Source organism: Strongylocentrotus purpuratus, unplaced genomic scaffold (assembly GCF_000002235.5).
Source record: "Strongylocentrotus purpuratus isolate Spur 01 unplaced genomic scaffold, Spur_5.0 spur5_scaffold_10, whole genome shotgun sequence".
In the NCBI taxonomy this organism is placed as follows: Eukaryota; Metazoa; Echinodermata; class Echinoidea; order Camarodonta; family Strongylocentrotidae; genus Strongylocentrotus; species Strongylocentrotus purpuratus.
In genome coordinates, this window is record NW_022145595.1 from 17,647,834 (window position 1) to 17,661,806 (window position 13,973).

A 13,973-nucleotide genomic window follows, 5' to 3' on the forward strand; every position below is an offset into this window, starting at 1 on the left:
CCAGTATCTTATTTGGATCAACGCTCGCGTCGATAATATTTATTTTGGTGAAAAGTATCTACCTTAGGATGATAATGTCGCAGAAGGAGATTGGCTATGCAGAATGAAGAGGCACAGTACTAAAGGCACGTGTAGAAGTACATAGATGAAGATTAAAAGTGCAGATGAAAAGTAAATAACTACAATTCTAAAGAAATTTCCTGGATGTTAACATTTTCATTGGTCTCCACTTACGTAGCAAAACAGTGAAATATAAATTAAATTCGCCTTTGCATACTGAAAGTTAGTACATGAACTATGGCGATATAAAGATTACAAAAAAATATGAGACTGCAAGTGGTATTTCCTGATGTAAAAGTCAGCATAATTGGAAAAAGAAAAAAGAAAATTTTGTGAAGAAAAAAGAAGACGGAGGAGGAAATATTTTGATTAGTCAAGTTCACATCTTATTCACTGCTCACAATTTCATAGTGTCGAGTTAGTTATACAAAAGTGGCAAGACCGATTACAAGCGAGTTTTAACCAATATGTTCTATATTTAAAAAGTAAAGATTACTCATGCCTTACAGTGTACGATACTAAGTGAGGTCTTTCTACTGGGATTGTCAAGGAATTGCGATACAACATGCCTTACAGTGTAGGATATTGAGTGAGGTCTTTCTACTGGGATTGTCAATGAATTGCGATACAACATTGTCTAGAGTATATGTTATTGACAGTCCCGGGTATTACCAGTTTGCAGTATCTTAGTTGGATCAACGTTTGCGTCGATAAGGGGAACTTCCTTTTATTTTGGTGAAACGTATCTCCCTGAGGGTGATCGTATTGAAGAAGGTGATTAGATGCGCAGAATGAAGGGGCGTGTAGAAGTACATAGGTAACAATAATAATAATAATAATATTTAGCTCTTATATAGCGCTTAATATAATGTCTATCAGCGCGTTACAAATATACTGTATAACCTCGGTCATTGGATTCAGCGCTTGCCCGCACACACTGTTTGCACAATCTCCACTCCCTGGGGAGTATTCCAGCCAAGCGTTACTTGACGTTCAAAAGCTATTTGATCAACAATGACGGTCGCATCCTACCGGGTACCCATTTAACACCTGGGTGGAGAGTAGCAAGGGCAGGTTAATATCTTGCCAAGGGATATTAGTGCCGTGTCGGGTTTTGAACCCTCGACCTCCGCACATACAGTCAAGCACTCAACTACGACACTCCCACGAAAATGAAAGGTGAAAAGGCCTAACTACATTTACAAAGGAATTTCCTGAATGTTAACATTTCATTGGTCTCCACTTACGTAGCAAAACAGTAACATATAATTTGCAATCGCCTATGAATACTGAAAGTAATTACAAGAACTATGGCGATATAAGGAATACCAACAAATATGAGTTTTCGATTTGTGTAGTGATTTTCTAAGTTTTTCATGTCATCAAAGATTGATAACTTTCTTATTAGTTATTTTGCTCAAACTTGTTTTGATTGGTTCGTTTGATTTTTCTGCTTCTATTGAAAGTAAGTTATTTTTGGAGTGGAGTTGCCCTTTAACTACTGAAAGTAAATTCATGAAGTAAGGCGATATAAGGATTACCAACAAATATGAGACGGCGAGTGGTATTTCCTGATGTAAAAGTCAGCATAATTGGAAAAGGAAAAAAGTGCATATTTTGAAGAAAAAAGAAGATGGAGGAGGGAAATGATTTAATTAGTCAAGTTCACATCTTATTCACCGCTCACAATTTCATAGTGTCGAGTTAGGTAGACAAGAATTGCGAGACCGATTACAATCGAGTTTATAGCCGAAATGTTATATATTAAGAAAGTAAAAAAAAATACTCATGCCTTATAGTATAGAATACTAAGTGAGATCGTTCTAAAGTATCTCCCTGAGGGTGATAGTATTGCAGAAGGAGATTAGATGCGCAGAATGAAGGAGGTATAGTACTAAAGGCACGTGTAGAAGTACATAGATGAAGATGAAATGCAGATGAAAAGTAAATAACTAAAATTCGAAAGGAATTTCCTGGATATTGACATTTTCATTGGTCTCCACTTACGTAGCAAAACAGTAAAATATGAATGTAAATCGCCTTTAAATACTGAAAGTAAATACATGAACTATGGCGATACAAGGATTACAAAAAAATATGAGAAGGCGATTGGTATTTCCTGATGTAAAACTCAGCATCATTGCAAAAATAAAAAGTGCAGATTTTGAGGAAAAACAAAAACGGACGAGGAAAATAATTTGATCAGTCAAAGCGGATTTTATTCACCACTCACAATTTCACAGTGTCGAGTTAGTGTCGACTTAAAATATGTTTTAATAATAATTTTAACCAACATGTTCCATATTTAAAAAGTAAAGATTACGCATGCATTACAGTTTATGATAACGAGTGAGGTCTTTCTACTGGGATTGTCAATAACTTGCGATACAACATTGTCTAGAGTATGTTCATAAACGCATGACTTTACGAACGACTTGAATATGAAGTGCCAGATAGGATGCCCAAAGTGTTTCCTTATGTTTTAACAAAGTGTGACTATACCTGCAAAAATAATAATAATAATAATATAATAATAATATAATACAAAATTGTTATAATAAAAATATCATCTGCCTTAACTTAAGTTGATGCATTAAAAAACGAATGAGCATCTCATTTGGCTTCTCATATTTAAGTGCTTCGTAAATTCATGCGTAACTTTACGAACAACTTCATGAAACACAACCCCCCCCCCCCCCTGGTTATTACCAGTTTGCAGTATTTTAGCCTTATCAACGCTCGCGTTGATAAGGGGAATTTTCTTTTATTTTGGTGAAAAGTATCTCCCTGATGAAGATATTATTGCAGAAGGAGATTGGCTGTGCAGCATGAAGGAGGTATAATACTAAGGCACGTGTAGAAGTACATAGATGAAAATGTAGGAAATCGGGTCCCATGAATATATAATTCAGATCACTTGTTAAGAGGCCCTCAGCGCAATCGCCTCGGTTCTCTGGTTCGTTTTGCTCGCCAGAATTTACGGACTCCAACACAGCGCCAGGGCCATCGACAAGAGGCTAGGCAGTGACCGACTGATGACCAACCGATACCCGGGCGGCCTTCCACCGACCACCGGTTGATTTAAAAGGAATTGCCTGGTGGCCGGCTGGTGGGCGGAGCATCTGCGGGTGTCTCGTAGCCGAAATACGCTTGGTCGCCGCCGGGGCACTGTCTTAAAAAACCGTTCGCCGTCGAGCGATTTAGGTCAAAAATCGGAGACACTAGGTCAAAGGCTGCCGAGATGTCGCTGCCCGGACGCCGACCAATTTTGAACTCGCGGCCCAACGACCAATTGATATCCCAGCGACGACCGGCGGTGACCGGGCGGCGACTGCCCGGGCACCAAGCGTATTTTGGGCAGCGAGTGAAAAGTGAGCAGGCGCCGCCCGAATTTTAACTCCGCGCTAAAACTTCTGCGGCGACCAAGTGATGCCCTTAAAACAAGCGGCTATACCCGGCCGGCCGCCGAATGTTACTTCCGTTTGTATTGAATGGTAGTGGTTATTAGGCTGCTTTTTGGGGTTGTGACCATAGCATTAGGCACGTGTAGAAGTACATAGATGAAGATGAAATGAAGATGAAAAGTAAATAACTGAAATCAAAAGAAATTTCCTGGATGTTAACATTTTCATTGGTCTCCCCTTACGTAGCAAAACAGTAAAATATGAATGTAAATTGCCTTCAAATACTGAAAATATTTACATGAACTATGGCGATCAGGCGCGTACGCAGACGGGAGGGGTTTTGGGGTTAACCCCCCCCCCCCCCCCCCACAAAAAAAAAGATTAATGTGTGGGTATTGGAGGATAAAACCCTCCTCACTCAGAAAAAAATGACCTTACCCCACCCCCTCCCCTCCCACTGAATGAAATATCGGTCGGCCCAATTTTTCAATTTCCGGGACAAAAAAACAAATGTACCCACGATGTATAAAAAATAAACATGCAACAACTCTTCATGGAATGTCAAATATATATATATATATATATATGACAATAATGAATATTCAGAAATAGAACGACAGGCGCCATCATTCCATGTATTACCAATGATTACATAGTGACGAGTAAGTTATACAGAAATGGCGAAACTGGTTACAAGCAAGTATCAACCAATATGCTCCATAGTAAAACGTAATGATTACTTTCTCTTTTTTACTATTTCGCTTTTTAATCTAGTCTCTTTTCGACCTCTGTCTCTCTTCTCAATCTTTAAATGTCATTTATATTTATGCTTTTTTTTAATGTCATGACTCTCGTGTGAATTTATGTTTATTATATGACGTGTAAGGTGTTAAGAAATTATCTTGTAACTACATTGTATTTTTTTTATGTGCTGCCAGTGGAGGTCAATTTTCTATGTTTTCATTATCAGTTTCAAAACAAAAAAAGTATAGTGGCCATGGTAATATCCTATGTCAACACTTCTATTTATCCTCGTTGCAGGAACTTATATATATATACATAGGCTTTATGAATAATTTTCCATCAGCCTAGGAGGCTAAACAGCAAACTGACAATGTTAACCGAAGTGGGAATTTACCTTTTGACAAACACAATTACATCTACAATTAGGAAAGTATTTTGCACACATGAGAAATATAAATACTGAATCATTATTATATCACTATTTTCAAGAAAAAATAATAATGGTAAAATACAAATATGCATGATTGCTAGGGAAAGTGCAATAACTCTTCATGGAAGATAAATTGTATGTAATATGATAATAATGAATATTTAGAAATAGAAAAATAGGCGCCCTCATGCCATGTATAACCAATGTTGATCGATTGAATGTAAAGTAGATTAACTGTCCTTAGCTCGATAGCATTACAGTTTAGACAATGCAAGAGTTTCCAAACTCAAGGGCACTGCATTTACTATACCTAATGTCATTCATGTTTAAAGACTGAGACATAATGAATATTCGTGCTATATGTAACATGTTCTCATCATCCCTCATCTCCCCAGAACAATATATTTTCCATACCCTTCCTAATAAGTGTCCCTAATTAAAAGCGACTATTTTAAAAAGAGTATTTTTTTCTCAAATTTCCCGCAAATATTTTATCTCGTCAAATTTATCTCTTTAAGTATTATATTGAAGGTCTGTATTCATGTTCTCATTGTCCTTAATCCTCATCATGATTTTCTAATGATGGGAACAATATCGGTCTATATGTGACCTCAACAATCGTTCTTTTCTTCTTTTTTTGTGCTCGGTCGCGTTGCTCGCGCAGCAGTTAGGTACGGTGCTGAAGCTGTTTCGTATATTTCCCTTTTATTTTCCCGATTATTTAGGTTTGTTCTTTCCATTTGGATTGAACGAAGGGGACGAATTCCTACCGGCTAACGATGATGGTTCCACAACCGAGCTACCAATCTCCGTCACCTTCCCGTTCTTCGATCACGACCATACTAGTCTTTTTGTAAGTCACTCGTTGCTTGAACCAAATATTTTGTTTAAAAGAAATCTGTCGATCCCGTTACATGACATCAAATTTATGAACACATATCATAAATTAGGTTTTACAACACATTTAGTGTAACTTAACACAATCGATGTACCATGAACATGATAAAGATATCAAATCAAACAATTATGTAACTTATTTTAAGTTTTAAAAGGAAAGACATGATTTTAATAATCCCAGCGTATTTGACATCAGAGACTTGCTGCGGTTGTAACCGCTTAGGGGAGCCTTCCAAAGTTGCGTCTGTGCCGCGACGCGTCGGGGCGCAGAGCAGGATATGAGAACAAAGGAGGCGCCTTATTGCGCCCATTTGCGCCTTTTTGCGTCGGATACGAGAGGACTTCAGATGGTTCCCAGCTCATTAAAATCTGGCTATTGTTTGGAGTCTCATTGTTACGAAATTACCCCGCCGGGGCGCGCCCCGGTGAAGCACTTGACACTTGTGAATGGGAGCTTAAACTTTGAAAAGCTTTCGCGCCCTTTCGCGCCCGGTCCGGCGCATTAGTTATTCATGTATAGTGCCTGCTTGTGTGTCGCTCTCGTCTTGCGAGATTTGACTCTGTAAAGCATTACTTTGGCTACTGATTTGTTTTAATATTATTTTACGTACATGACATTGGTTACAATGTTTGTTCTGATTGTTTATTTTCCTCTCAACATCGGAGTTCTGTAGGCGTTAACGTTGGCATGATTGTTCATTATTTCATCTCCTCCTGTTCTGTTCATGATTGTGTTCAGTATATTAATTTTAATACAAATTGATTGGTTTACGACAAAAACAACTTTATTTTATACTTACCCCACTCTCTCTGACATTGTTTTCCTCGTGCATGTTTTGACACTTTATTTGATTCATATTACATTAAAATTGTGTATATTTCCTCTAGCGATGTTATCGCATGTTTTGTTTTCTTTAATTTTCGTTGCATCTTGTAAACAGTTCTGTCGTATGATCATTATAAATCGTATAATTATATCATCAGTCTGTTATTTCAATACATAGATCCTTTGAATCTTCTTAAAATTAGATAACGTATTTTTAAATCCTTGATGTTGAAAATGATACTTAATCAAGAATGTCGTAGTTTCTCCTTGAATTTGATTTAAAAAGCGTTTTATCTGTATTACGATTTTTGTTTATGCATATGATATCCGTATTGTCGGGAACATCATCAATATGTTTCGTTAGAAGGAAGACGCTCATGTTCAGAATGTTCTTTCTTTGCAAAACACTAATGTTACGAACAAAATTGAATACACTGTATCCGTATCATCGGGGATATCGCAAAACTCCCAGGGAGATTATCAATTGCAAATCAACATAGTAAATTATGCCTAAATCGTAAGAATAGAACATGCATCAAAAAAGAAGAGCGTTACCAGGAAATAATGTTTGAAATTTCACCTCGAACATATCTCAAGAAGAAATTAGTTTATTATTCTGTTCCAAAGAATTTTAACGAATATTTCTTTACGAAGAAGGGGGGGGGGGGGGGTTACAGCCGCGGCCAGTTTTAGATCTAGGTCATTGTTGAGAAGAACTGAAATACGTATATATTGTGCTTAATTGGGGCCACGTGGTATCGAAAGAGCGTAGTGCGTTCTAAAACAAATAACACAAGCCATGGCAATTCGTTCAATTGCTTCTCGTAACAGAACTGTCTCACTAGCTGTCTAAATAATGATCCATCATGCGCGTGTTGGTATCAAGTAGTAGACGGAATTTATAATGATTGCGTTGTTTTGGACCATTTTTTCTTTAGGGGTGGGGGGGGGGGGGCTAGCCCTTATTCTTCTTCTACTGGGTCATCACGAAACACAAATAGTGTTTAAATTTTCCGCAATCCCTTTAGCAGGCGCGGATTAGTTGGGGGGGGGGGAGGGGAGGGAGGGGGGGGGGGAGGGGGTAGTGAGCACAATTTTTTTTTTTTTGCTCCCGAAAATTTGAAAATCGCGCCGGCCGAAAAGTCGCTCAGTGGGGGGGGGGGGGGGGGGGGGGGGGGTAGTGAGCACATTTTTTGTGTTGGCCCTCGAAAATTTTAAAATTTGCACCCCCCTCCTCCTTGAGCGCCAGGGGGGGGGGGGGCAAACCCCAGAAAATGTAAAAAAATAACCCCCCCCCCCCCATGGATCCGCCACTGCCCTTCAGCGCCGAGGGTAGAAAAGCCTATTGAAAAGTCAGCTGGACAATAGCAATTTAATGTTGGTCGAACAATCAGGGAGAAATACTGGGCACACATGTACACAATATTAGCCCACGTCTTCAATATAACCAGGAAATCCCGATATAACTATTTAAGCACATGCTCACAATATGAATTTCAAATCTGGCTATTGTTTGGAGACTTATTGTTATAAAGGGGTACTTTTCACGCACCAAAGTCCGGCTCGTCTAGTACACACAAGTCCGGCCCGTATTGACTTTACACACCGGACTTAGGGGGCTGTTTTCAAAAGGAGGGAACATGCATATGCGTACCCTACATAACACTCAGTGGGGGGGGGGGGGGGGGGGCGCTTAACGGCGAAGCGCTCTTTGTGAATTGTGAATTTGTGAATGGGAGCTTAACTTTGAAAAGCTTTCGCGCCCGTTCCAACGCATTAGTTATTCATGTAATCCCCGCGTGTGTGTCCGCTCTCGTCTTGAAAGATTTGACTCTAAAATTTTCACTTTGGCTACTGATTTGTTTCATTAAGACATTGATTTAGATTCTTATTCTGATTGTTAATTTCCCTCCCAACATCGAAGTGTTTTAGGCGTTGACGTTGGCATGATTGTTCATTTCTGTTCATCAATGTGTTCAATACTTCAATTATATTAATTTGTCCACGAACAAAACAGAAATGATATGTATAATTGTATTCTTTCTGTATGTTTTGGCACATTATTGTTTCATATTGCATTATTTTGTTCTGTCATCCGATCAAAATAGGTCATATATCTATATCATCAATCTGTTCATTCTCATGCAAGATCGATTTAAAAAATAGAAACGTAGGTTCTCTAAATCTTCGCAAAATCAGCTATTGTATTTTAACACCGTGATTTCAAAATGATACTTATAATCAAAGACATTGTAAGATTCTGCTTGAAATAAGATTATAGGGCGTTTATAAATATGTCATACGAAACGAACAAACATCTGCAAATTAAAGATATTACAGAAATGATAATCGTATTGTCGGGAGCCTGCATTATCAAAACGTTTCGGTAGATGGAAGACGCTCTTTTTCGAAATGCACTCACCAAAATTCTGCTCGAATCATAAGGAACACTGTCTCCCTGCAAAATTATAAAACTAATTTTACGAAAAAAAAACGAATATCTGCATTATCGGGGAAATCGATATACTCCCAGAGAGATTATTATTTGCAAATAAACATTGTAAATTATGTTTGAATCGTATGGGACCTTGAAGAAAGAAGGAGTGTTTATCGGACACGATATTCGTTATTTTCACCTCGAACCATTCGAAATCGCCTATATATGTTCCAAACATGAAATTTGATTGAATATTTCTTCGCGAAGAAACTGTATTGGTGGTGGCATTTGACGTAACAATTTGTTGTCATCAATTGCTCGTGAGGTTTTGACGTTTCATATTTGTTAGCTAGCGCTAGTAAAGTCTCTTGTTTTAACGTGCACTGCATTGGTGCACTGTATTTAGTTATAAGGCCTGAACACGTCATGTTCACATTGGGTGTTATATAGCATACGGATATTATAGTACATGTAACTTTTACAAGGACATTGTTATTGCAACGCAATGACAAAAGACAGCTCATTGAGCAGCTAATAGTTGGTGCGCCCATTGTTCCGCTCATAGGCGGCTATCACCAATTACCGGGCATTATTTGTTATTGCATCATTAGTTTTCTATTTATTTATTTAGTTTTGGGGAGGGGGATATCGTATTACGAATTCATGACCCTTATGCATAATGACCATGTTCTAAAATTACAAATAGCGGTCTTCATGAATAGTTGTCCAATGAATAGCGGTCCTTATAACTAGCGAGCGGAGCCCTCCTGATGGGCCTCTGCCATTTACGTCCGGCCGTTCACTTCGCCGCCCCCCTCCCTCACACACACACACACACACACACACATAATACGCAGCCTTAATAGTGTACCTAAACAAGAATCTATAGCAAGTCGGACAATTATAGCGATCAAACAATAGCCTTGCTCGGCCGCGTGAAATCCTGCCACAGCATTCGAACTTTTCTTTTGTATTCGTTCCATAGAACTCTACTTTATCTTAAAGCGAGGTGAAATGAAAAGAGCGTCATCATGAGTAGATCTTTTGTTTGATGTTATCCTTCTTCTCCCTAGTTAAGTCAAACCTCAATTTAGGCCTATCCATAAAAGGTAGTTTCCTGTACCGTTTGCTTTTTTTTTTTTTTACCTGACTGCTACATGAAGCATATGCTCTGAATTAGGCAAACAGGGGACCGGCGGCTTTAAGACCTCTCCGAACGAAATGTAATGTTGAGTTATGCCTTACCAAAGGGCACTAGCATATCGACTTGGTTTCTAACCAGGGAGCTCCCGGTTACGAGCTGCTCTGCTCTACCACTGGGCTCAAGCGCCTCCCTCCTTTTAAAAAGATCTTTTAAAATTTGCGTTTTTTTTTTTTTTTTTTTTTTTTTGGATTAAGAATCAAAACATGTTTGGTATGTTTTTGTATCTGTGCAGTATGATTTCAAAATTTCACTTTCGCCACTTAATTATACAAATCTACGAATAAATGATTCGAATGTTAGAGCAGAACTCGATGTTTGTATTTGTGTCCCTGCCCGTTTTGCGATCATTTAGTACATATAGCGCAAAGTAGAAGTCGAATGATAAATTATCACCATGAACTGCTTAATGTTTTGTATGGCATTTCCATTTGCTGCTCAACTTTATCGCCATCAAGCTACGCTTTTTGTTTACATCTTCATGACACACATGTTTTATAATCTCGATATAGTTCCTAGACTCTTTTTTCTATTCATTCCACTTTTAAAAAGAGCTATGGAATTATTATGATTTAAAACGCATTATGGACGGGCAATTTTCGAAGGCAAATCTCTGGCGTGATATCCTGCCACAGCATTTTATGTTTTTTCCTTTAAAGCTACAGTCCCATATACGTCCCGGACCGTCCCGGACCATCCCGGACCCCATCCGGGGTGATCCGGGATTCGGTCCGTGTTGACACCGTGTTGGCACCGGGGTGGTCCTGGATGGTCCTGGATGGTCCTGGATGGTCCTGGATGGTCCTGGGCGGTCCGGGAGTCGACCCCGGATGTTTTTGACTGTCAAAAACTGCCGGGGTGGTCCGGGACGGTCCGGGACAAAAGTTTGATCCGGGGTGATCCGTGTAGCCACCGTGTTGGGTCCGGGGTCATCCGTAGTGGCGCCGGGGTGGTCCGTGTTGATCCGTGGCAGTCCGGGAGTGAGTTATTGACCGCCCAGGACCATCCAGGACCATCCAGGACCATCCAGGACCACCCCGGTGCCAACACGGTGTCAACACGGACCGAATCCCGGATCACCCCGGATGGGTTCCGGGATGGTCCGGGACGGTCCGGGACGTATATGGGACTGTAGCTTTTAAAGCATGACACTTTTTTGAACAAAACATCCCGGACCATCCCGGATCACCCCAGACCATGGTCCGGGATGGTCCGGAGTGGTCCGTGCTCGTCCGTGCTCGTCCGGCTTTATATGGGACTGGGGCTTTAGAGCGAACTTTTCTTTTGTATTCGCTCCATACAGAACTCTACTTTATCAAACAGCGAGTTGAAATGAAAAGAGCGTCATCTTGAGTAGATCTTTTGTTTGATGTTATCCTCCTTATCCCTAATAAGCAAACCTTCAATTTATTAGAACCAAGTCAAGGGAGGAGAAGAAGAAAAAAGGAGGATTTTACTGACAAATATATATATTCTTCCAAGCTCAGGCTGTGGCAACGCATAGCGTGAATATGAATGACGGGAGAGAAAGATAATTCCTTTGTCCATTATTAGGACGCTAGAATAATATCGCGATGTGGGAATTATACAAATATGTTGATAATCATTCAAATTACAAACATAACAAGCGTCCTAAACAGTAATCAATTTGCCGACTATAACCGCATACATTTATTCATTCACATCATTCGCCTTTTATTTTTTGTTGTTGGGGACAATCAAGCTCGCAATTAAACAGCCATTAATCGTACATAGTCATCTTTATTTCACATTTCATACAGTCGTCACAAAAACTAAAAGGAGGCGTATTAAACCCAACAAAAATAAAATGTGTGTTGATTGCCCCCCGAAACAAAGACGCTCCCACCAGACAAGTTCATGCTGTGCTGTAGCAATGTACATCGCAAAGCTTCCACAATGATTGGAAAGATAATACCCCGCCCGTTACGACGCAAAACGGCGCAAGAATAGATCGCGACGCGAGAAGAATACATCAAGTTTTTACAAACAATGGAATGTTTATCAGAACGAGAACCGGAGGAGGGGAAGACAGGCTTTGGCCGACAAATACTTGCTATATATCAAGTTTAAGCTGTACCGCGCATCCCGAGCGAGAACAATGACGCGAAAGATAATCTTCCATCGCCTGGTAGGGCGCAAAAGGGCGCAAGAAGAATAGAGCGGGTTTATACCAACAATAGACAGTTTCTTTTCATATGCAAGAATCAGATGAGGGTGACTATTGCGCCCCTTCGCGCCCCTTTGCGCCTCAATGCGTCTCTTGAGACGCGACTGTTCTATTCATCGCGCCCCGACGCGTCCGGGCACAGTCGCAACTTTGGAAGGCTCCCCTTAGGGCAGTCAAAGGACTAAGGCATCATCACCAACCTCTACTTTGTGTGCGTGTGTGTGTGTGTGTGTGTGTTTGTGTGTTTTGTCTGTTTATGGATAATTGGATAATTGAAGAAAAAAATGGCTGTTTTTGTTCAAAACACTATTTTATTCCTCACCTAGCAACTTGGCGCAAGTGAGATCTGGCAGTCTTGTAAAGATTGTCCGATGTTCAGTCATGCATGCAGAGATTTAAATAAAAATGGTACCTAATTGTATTGGGACGATAACTCTATCAAGACATATCATGAAACTCATGATTAAATATTCATACTTCAAACAATACAACTTTTAAAACGTGGGACATTTTTTCTGACTCACTTTGTATGTGTCCTCTGGTATCCACACCTCCTGTATTAAATCTGCGTTGTACATTTCGAGATGCCGCCGTGAGGGACCCGCACGGGCAATATTCATGTTAAATGGCCCCGGACGGCAGACGCCTGTGAGGGAGTTTTAGGGTACACGTACGGACAGGCGCGCCGGAAGCATTTTGGTATTGGGGGGGGGGGGGCAAACGTTCCAGGGGGCTCACCTTCCAGGGGCAGTGGCGTAATGAGCACAAAGGTTTGGAAGCCCCGGCAGGGGCGTCAAGGGGCCAACCCCCCGAAAGCTTAGGGTTTTTAGGCATTACATTGGGTCAGATAAGCATATTGATATACCTTATTTGCGGTTAAAATACATCCAGGTGCCTTATTTAAAGCAATTGATATGATTCGGAAGCTAAGGAGTTTCAGGTATTTAATAACGGTCAAATGAGCATTTAGGGGCCCGCCTTAGGGCCCTTGGAGGGGGTCCAGCGGGCAGAGCCCCCGAAAGCTCAGGGGTTTTAGGTATTTAATTACGGTCAGATGAGCATCCAGGGGCCCTATTTAAGGCAATTGATGTGGCCCGGAACCTAAGGGGTTTCAGGTATTTGATTACGGTCAGATGAGCACCCATGGGCCCACCTTAGGGCCTTTGGTAGCGGTCAGGGGGGGGGAGAGCCCTCGGAAGCTCAGGGGTTTTAGGTATTTCATTACGGTCAGATAAGCATATTTTGATACCTCATTTGTGACATTGGCAGGTCTCTATTTTTTTCTCTCTCTCGTTTTTTCTTTATCTCTGTAACATACTTTTTCAAAAAGTGAGGGGGGCTCGAGCCCCCGAGCCGAGCCGTTTCTTCAGGCCCTGATTTAAAGGCTTCTAAATAAGCATATTTGTCGCCCGACTGTAAATTAGGGAATTTCTAATTTTCCAACAAACGCATAAAAAGATATATAAAAGGTATCGGAAAATCATATCATTTCAGCAACATTTGTAAAGCAGTGGCATCGAATAAGAAATACCCCCCCCCCCCCCCCATCAGTAAACTAGTGTTCGGGGGCTTATGTCTTATCACCCCTATAACAAAAAAACTCACGCTTTTCCATCCTCTCACAATATTTCCACGATATGCGCGTATCGCTATAATAAAAACCTCTATTGATAAATATAGGTGGCAGGCGGAATGTTTAGGAAATTGAATTCCTGTTAACTTTCCTTTTCTTTGAATGAAATTTTATATGTGATTTAATTCCAGTTTTTATTATTGTTCTGTTCTT